Raw genomic sequence first — 6,000 nt, 5'->3', positions numbered from 1 at the left:
AAGGGACGTTCTGGCAGTGGTCTGTTTTTATTATTTGACTTCCTTTTAATTTTGTGTTTCACATCAGGCAGAAGACCAGAGCTCAGGGATCTCAGTCAACTTCAAGTGTGTTCTGGTGAGAAAGACTGAAATCCTGTTAACATTTCTTCAAATCTCTCTTTAGTCAGGAACTATGCTAAGTCCTTTATTTGTAGTAACTAGCACTCTGTGTCTCATCTAAGATTCAACTCAACTTTTACATCACCAGCGAGATCTTGGCCAATTGTCCTAAGCAATAGGTAAGAGAAATTTTAAGTGGCCAGAACTGACGTAGAGGAGATATGGGGCAAGAGCTGGGGGCGTTTATGTGGTGGCTTGGCTGGGGTCACGTATGTGTCTAATCTGCCAAAGTGAAGTAAACTGAGATTGGCTCTACTTGAAACCTTTTTTTCTCTGGAATTAAACTATAGGGTTATAAGAAGCACCTCACGGGTTAAGAATGAGGGGGAACTCCCTGACATACTTAGTGGTTCATTTGTAAATTTCCACTGTTTTGATTGTTAAAATAGTATGCTTATTATCAAAAAGGCAAAAGTGAAAAAAGTAAAAGCATTTTTAATTCTACCACTCAAAGACCATCGCCACTCTGATTCATTAGTGTTCTGCCTTTTTTCTAGGCCATATTTTAAGTATGTAATTTGGTCAAAATAGTTCTTTACGTATCACAGCGTTTCTTGAGAACGGAGCTCTCCCTCTGTTCCCACGAGGCCGTATGCACACGCAGAAACAGCTCAGGTTCAGGCTCCGATGGCCCTTCTAGCCCCTAAGATGTTTCACCTTTAATCGCACAGGAGTTTTTAGGGAAAGCCAGGCTATGACTGGGTTCTGCAGTCTCTGGAAGGATTTTAGTTGACTCCCAGACTTGGCACAGCCCAAGGGCATCAGCCTCTGCCACTGAGCTACACAGATCTCCTGACAGCAGCTCCCCCTAGCCCTTCCTAGACTGTGAATTTGTGAGCAGACAGCAGGATTCATGGCTGTCTGGCTTCTCCCTGTCCTCCCCCAGATGAGTGGAAGCCAGATGTCAGAGCACCAGGCAGACCTGAGGAGGATGGATGACGAGCCGAGATGAAATGGACAGTATCTGGTCCCACCTTGGGCTTTGGCTTAATCGCAACCACATGAGAACAATCAGAGCTACAGGGTATAGTTGGGATTAGAATAGAGATTCATTTTGGGATGAGAGCTTTTCTGCATGAGATACTGTACTGCCTCAGACATCATCCTTTTAACAACAACCACGGTAGTTAATGTTTATGGAGTGCCTATCATTTGCCTGGCATGATGATAAACGCTATATGAGCATTAATGCATTAGTTTTTATAATGCACTGCTAAGGTAGGTATTATTGTTATCTCCATTTTGGAAAAGAAGGCTCTGCAGCACAAAGAGATGAAAGAATGGACTGAGGTTCCCCCAGCAAGTACAGCTTGTAAGTGCTGCAGCTGTGATTTGAAACAAGGCAGTCTTCCTACAGATCCTAAATCTCTCCCTTGGAGTTTAATTTTATTTTATTCATTCATTCACTAAGTAACTACACTCATTCAAGCTACTGTCTTCTCTCACCTGGATAACAAGTGATAACAACTTCCTAAGTCTTGCCTTTCTTTTACACAGAGAGTTTCAACCTTGGTTGCACATTAGTATCACTGGAGAAAATTTAGATAACTCTAATCATCTCCCTCTTCTGCTTTAAACATTTCTTCAGATAAAGGATGAAAATCCTAACAAGGCCCACACTACGTGGCTCTGCAACATCTGGCCCTTTCCTTCTTACCAGCCTCATTTTGTACCACTCACCCCTCACTCTCAGCATGCTGCCGCTCTCGCTTTCTTAGCTTTCTGGATGACTGCATGCTATTCCTTGCCTCAGGGCCTTGACAATATGGATTCACTAAACATTTACAAAATATCTTCTATATATTGGGTACCGTCTAAGATTCTAAAGATATAAAAATGAATAAGGCATAGTCCTTGCTGTTCAGTTGTTCTCAGTTTAAAAGCTGAGACACGAATATATAAACAAAAATTATAAACCAAGTTGATAAGTGTAATTGAGGTTGTATTTAGTGTTGATGGAAGTAGGATAGAGTAGAGTTTGAACACCTCTGGAGGAAAGATTTTTCTGGAAAATCCGTGACAGAGGAAATGTTTGAGATGATGGTCCCACATCTGATGGGTGTACTGCAATGGGTATTCAAATACCAAAAGTGGTACTTCCACTGGTAACATGATGTTTCACAATGATAAATGAAGCTTGTTAAATTTCCATATGAGACAAAACGCAATCTTTCTTTGATTTACATAACAGTTGCAACAATTCAAACTGTACAAAATCATGTATTTAAACTGTACAAAAACTAGATCCTGGGTGTTTGTATGTAAATGGCATTAAGTGTTAGGCTCAGATAAGTATAAATAGTTTTCATCCACATAAATGCATGGAGGGACATTTGAAGACCAGTTAGAATGTGGGGCAATTTTTCATTGCACGAGAATGCCTTACACATTGCAGAATAGCTAGCATCCCTAGCTGTTTCACAATAAGTGGCAGTGGCGTCCCTTCTCGATATTGGGACAACTCAAAATTTGTTTTCAAATTGCTAAAGCTCTTTTTACCAGGGTGGTGCCACATCTGCATAGAACTACTGATTTTAAAACAGTTGCTTTGACTAATTAACATTACCGTTTTATGCAACTGCATTATTTGAAGGAACTTATGCTGTCTGTACAAATGTTCTAATGCTTACAAATTACTTTGGCATTATTGCCAAAAGATGATTCAACAGAGTTTCTTGACAGGGAAGGAAAGAATCTAAATACTCCCTTTCTATTTCTGGAAGCACGTAACCTTGAAATCTAAGCTGCTCACAAGAAGGATGTAGTTCAGAAGCTCAGCAAGCCCGTATTTCCTCAGGACTGGAAAACCAGCTACAAATCTGTTTCACGGTTCTAGGCAACAAAAACAGCACAAAAACACATGAAACGTATTCTGAATAGAGCACATCCTCATTAATTTTTACTGGTGGAGCTAGTCTGGATTAGTGAGAAGTCCTAGTTGTTATATATTTATAACATTACATGAATAATTAAATAATTATTTAATAAATTATTTTAAAGGGTAAATAACCCATGAGCCAACATATGAACACCTACATTATGTGAAATCAATGCACTAGTTGCTTTGAGTGTATAAAGATGCCTAACAAATGTTTCTGATCCTCAAAGAACTGAACATCTCAATTTGGAGATAGAATATAATTATGCAAAATTAACGACACCAACTGCAAATGCCTAAGATACAGACAGTAAGGACTTCAGGATTTCAAGGGCCAAGAGGCCTTTCAGAGCTAGAGTGATACGGGAAGGCTTCACAGAGGCTGGAACTGGGCGCTAAAAGATAGATATGAATCAAGTAAAACAATTTAAGAGGGCACTCCAGGTGGAAGCAATGGCCTTGGCAAAGACAAGGAGGCAAAATTTAAGTGTCGTCTTATAGAGGTTATAAGCAGACTTATCTGGCCAGAGAGGAAGAGTCATACGAGGTAGTAGTAGTCTAGTGTCAGAGAGTGAAGCATCTTTAATACCAGGGTGATATCACGACTGATTTTTTTGAGGAAAGAAGGGTCATTTAACATTTTAATCAGGAGAGCAAAAGAATAAGAAATTATTTAGGTGCTGGAGGAAAACCTTTCTTTCCCCCCGCCCCATGTTTCTATTTCATCCTGGATAAGTCTCTAGTAGAGAAATACTCCTGGCTTTTTAGTCTCCCAACTCAAACCTGTCCAGGGAAGAAGGAATAATGTTTTCCAACTGGGAATTTGGGAGATAATCTTGGGCATGCATAATTCAGCCCCCGCCTTCCTCATCTCCTGAGATATTGCTGCAGAACGGACACATCCTTGTTGCTTTGCACTTTAACTTTTACCGACATAGGTCCATGTGGAGAGGCCTGTGTCCAGATATGCTTGTGATTGGGTGAGCAGGTCTGTTTAATTCAGAATAAATTACATGCATGGTCACTAGCTATACACCTCAGCTGGATTCTCTGAAATGGATTTTATCTATAATAAAACTGACATTTTAATCCCTACTTGTCTAACTTCTGTGTTTCTCTCTTAATTCCAACTTGGGTAGAAGATGGCTGGTGCTTATTAGCCTCTACCACATAGGAGATAAAGTATCCAGTTAGACAGAAGTAAAAGAAAATAGTTTCACCAATCCAAAGACCCATTAAAAAGTCCTCCAAAGAAAAATTATGCTTCATATACCTTGGACTTGGAAATTAGGTTGGCCCTGAAATAGTCAAAGTCCCAGGGTAGCAAATAGAAAAATTTTAGGATGCTTTAGATCAGATGTTGACAAACTGTGGCTCACTGGGTCAAATCAGGCCCATCACCTGTTTTTATAAATAAAATATTGTTGAAACATAATCATGCTCATTCGTTTGCATATAATTTATGGCTACTTTAGTATTTAGATATACTTTCCAGTATGTTGAAAATTTAGATATATTCATAAGAGTTGACTAGTTGCAACAGAGACCATATGGCCTATGAAGCATCACAATCATTTCTAAATTCTGAGTGGTCATTGAGAATCAGCTACCATTCACAAATGTTTAATTTTAGTTTGCAAAACCAGAGTTGGTTAAATTGAAAGTTTGAGATAGATTATGAAGGGAAAAGAAAGGTCTTTCCATATTTTCATCAGAGTACTGAACATTAAAAAGTAAATAATATGCCGAATCACCATAACTGAATCTTCTTTATCAGTTCATTCTGTCCTGTAATTAATTCTTGTGCTGCTATATATGGGGTAGCCGTCTGTGTTGATGACATCATCTGCTTTTGAACTAAAACGATTCCTGGAAATCCCCACTTGGGCCAGTGGTACAGTCTGACAATTGCCTAAGCCCTGTAAACCTGAAGTTCTGAAGCCCATGCTTATGAATTTCTACTCCTTGAAATATCAAGTATTAAAAGTACATGGCCTAGTCTTTGTATGAGGCTGTAAGATTGTCCTTTGCTGAAGACAGAACAGGTAGCGAGCATCAGAGGAAAGCAGAAAATATTTGTGGGTGAGAATAAATTAACCACATGCTGTGTTGCTAATTTATTGTAGTCATCAATAATATCCAAATGGAGGAACATAAAATTATCTGTTGGGGGGCAATACATAACTATTTCATAAGGTTTGATCAATGTTTCTCCTGAGGATGAGAACATACCATGAGGAGTGAAGACATTATAAATCTCTAGGTACTTCCAACCCATAAAGGAAACAATTTGTGAACATTTATATTAATGACATTTTTACCTACATAAAATTATTCTTTGATCTAACAACTCTTCCCACATAGCTATCTGGACAGGGTACATAGTTAGTAAAGAATATTATTTTCTACCTCTCGTTGAGAGAAAACTAAATATATAAAGATCAATTGTAATTTTAATAGAGTGAAAACTTAATTCTAGTTTTTCATTAATATAATAGTTAGCAATAAAGATGCACAATCTCTCTTTAAAAAGTTATCTTATGAATAACAACCAACCAACTTTGTCAAAAATTTAACACATTTTATTGCATTTATCAGATGGAAGTTTGCAATTATTTTAGACAAACTCAAAACTGAATTTCTGGAAAACTTTTACAAGTTTATATGTGAATTCAATTTTTAAAAATACATTCAAGTCATTCAAGTTTTTCTTTTGCTATCCTTTGTTGTATTCTGAAAACATCAGACACTTCAGTTTAGAATAAAAACCACTGTCATGTTTTCCTTGATAAACTAAAGCACATTCCAACACTTTGCAAACATAATCTTATTTTCCCACTAGTATCTCTGCTAGAATAGTATTAATCACCCATACTACTATAACTTGCCACTAAATTGGCTATCTTCAGCTTTCATAGGAAAAACCTGGGAGATAGGTGATTGATAATTGTCTGTTCATACAC

The sequence above is a fragment of the Macaca thibetana genome, chromosome 14, assembly GCF_024542745.1.
Source record: "Macaca thibetana thibetana isolate TM-01 chromosome 14, ASM2454274v1, whole genome shotgun sequence".
Taxonomy (NCBI): domain Eukaryota; kingdom Metazoa; phylum Chordata; class Mammalia; order Primates; family Cercopithecidae; genus Macaca; species Macaca thibetana.
The sequence above is the reverse complement of the archived record's forward strand: the minus strand, read 5'-3'. Positions refer to the sequence as shown.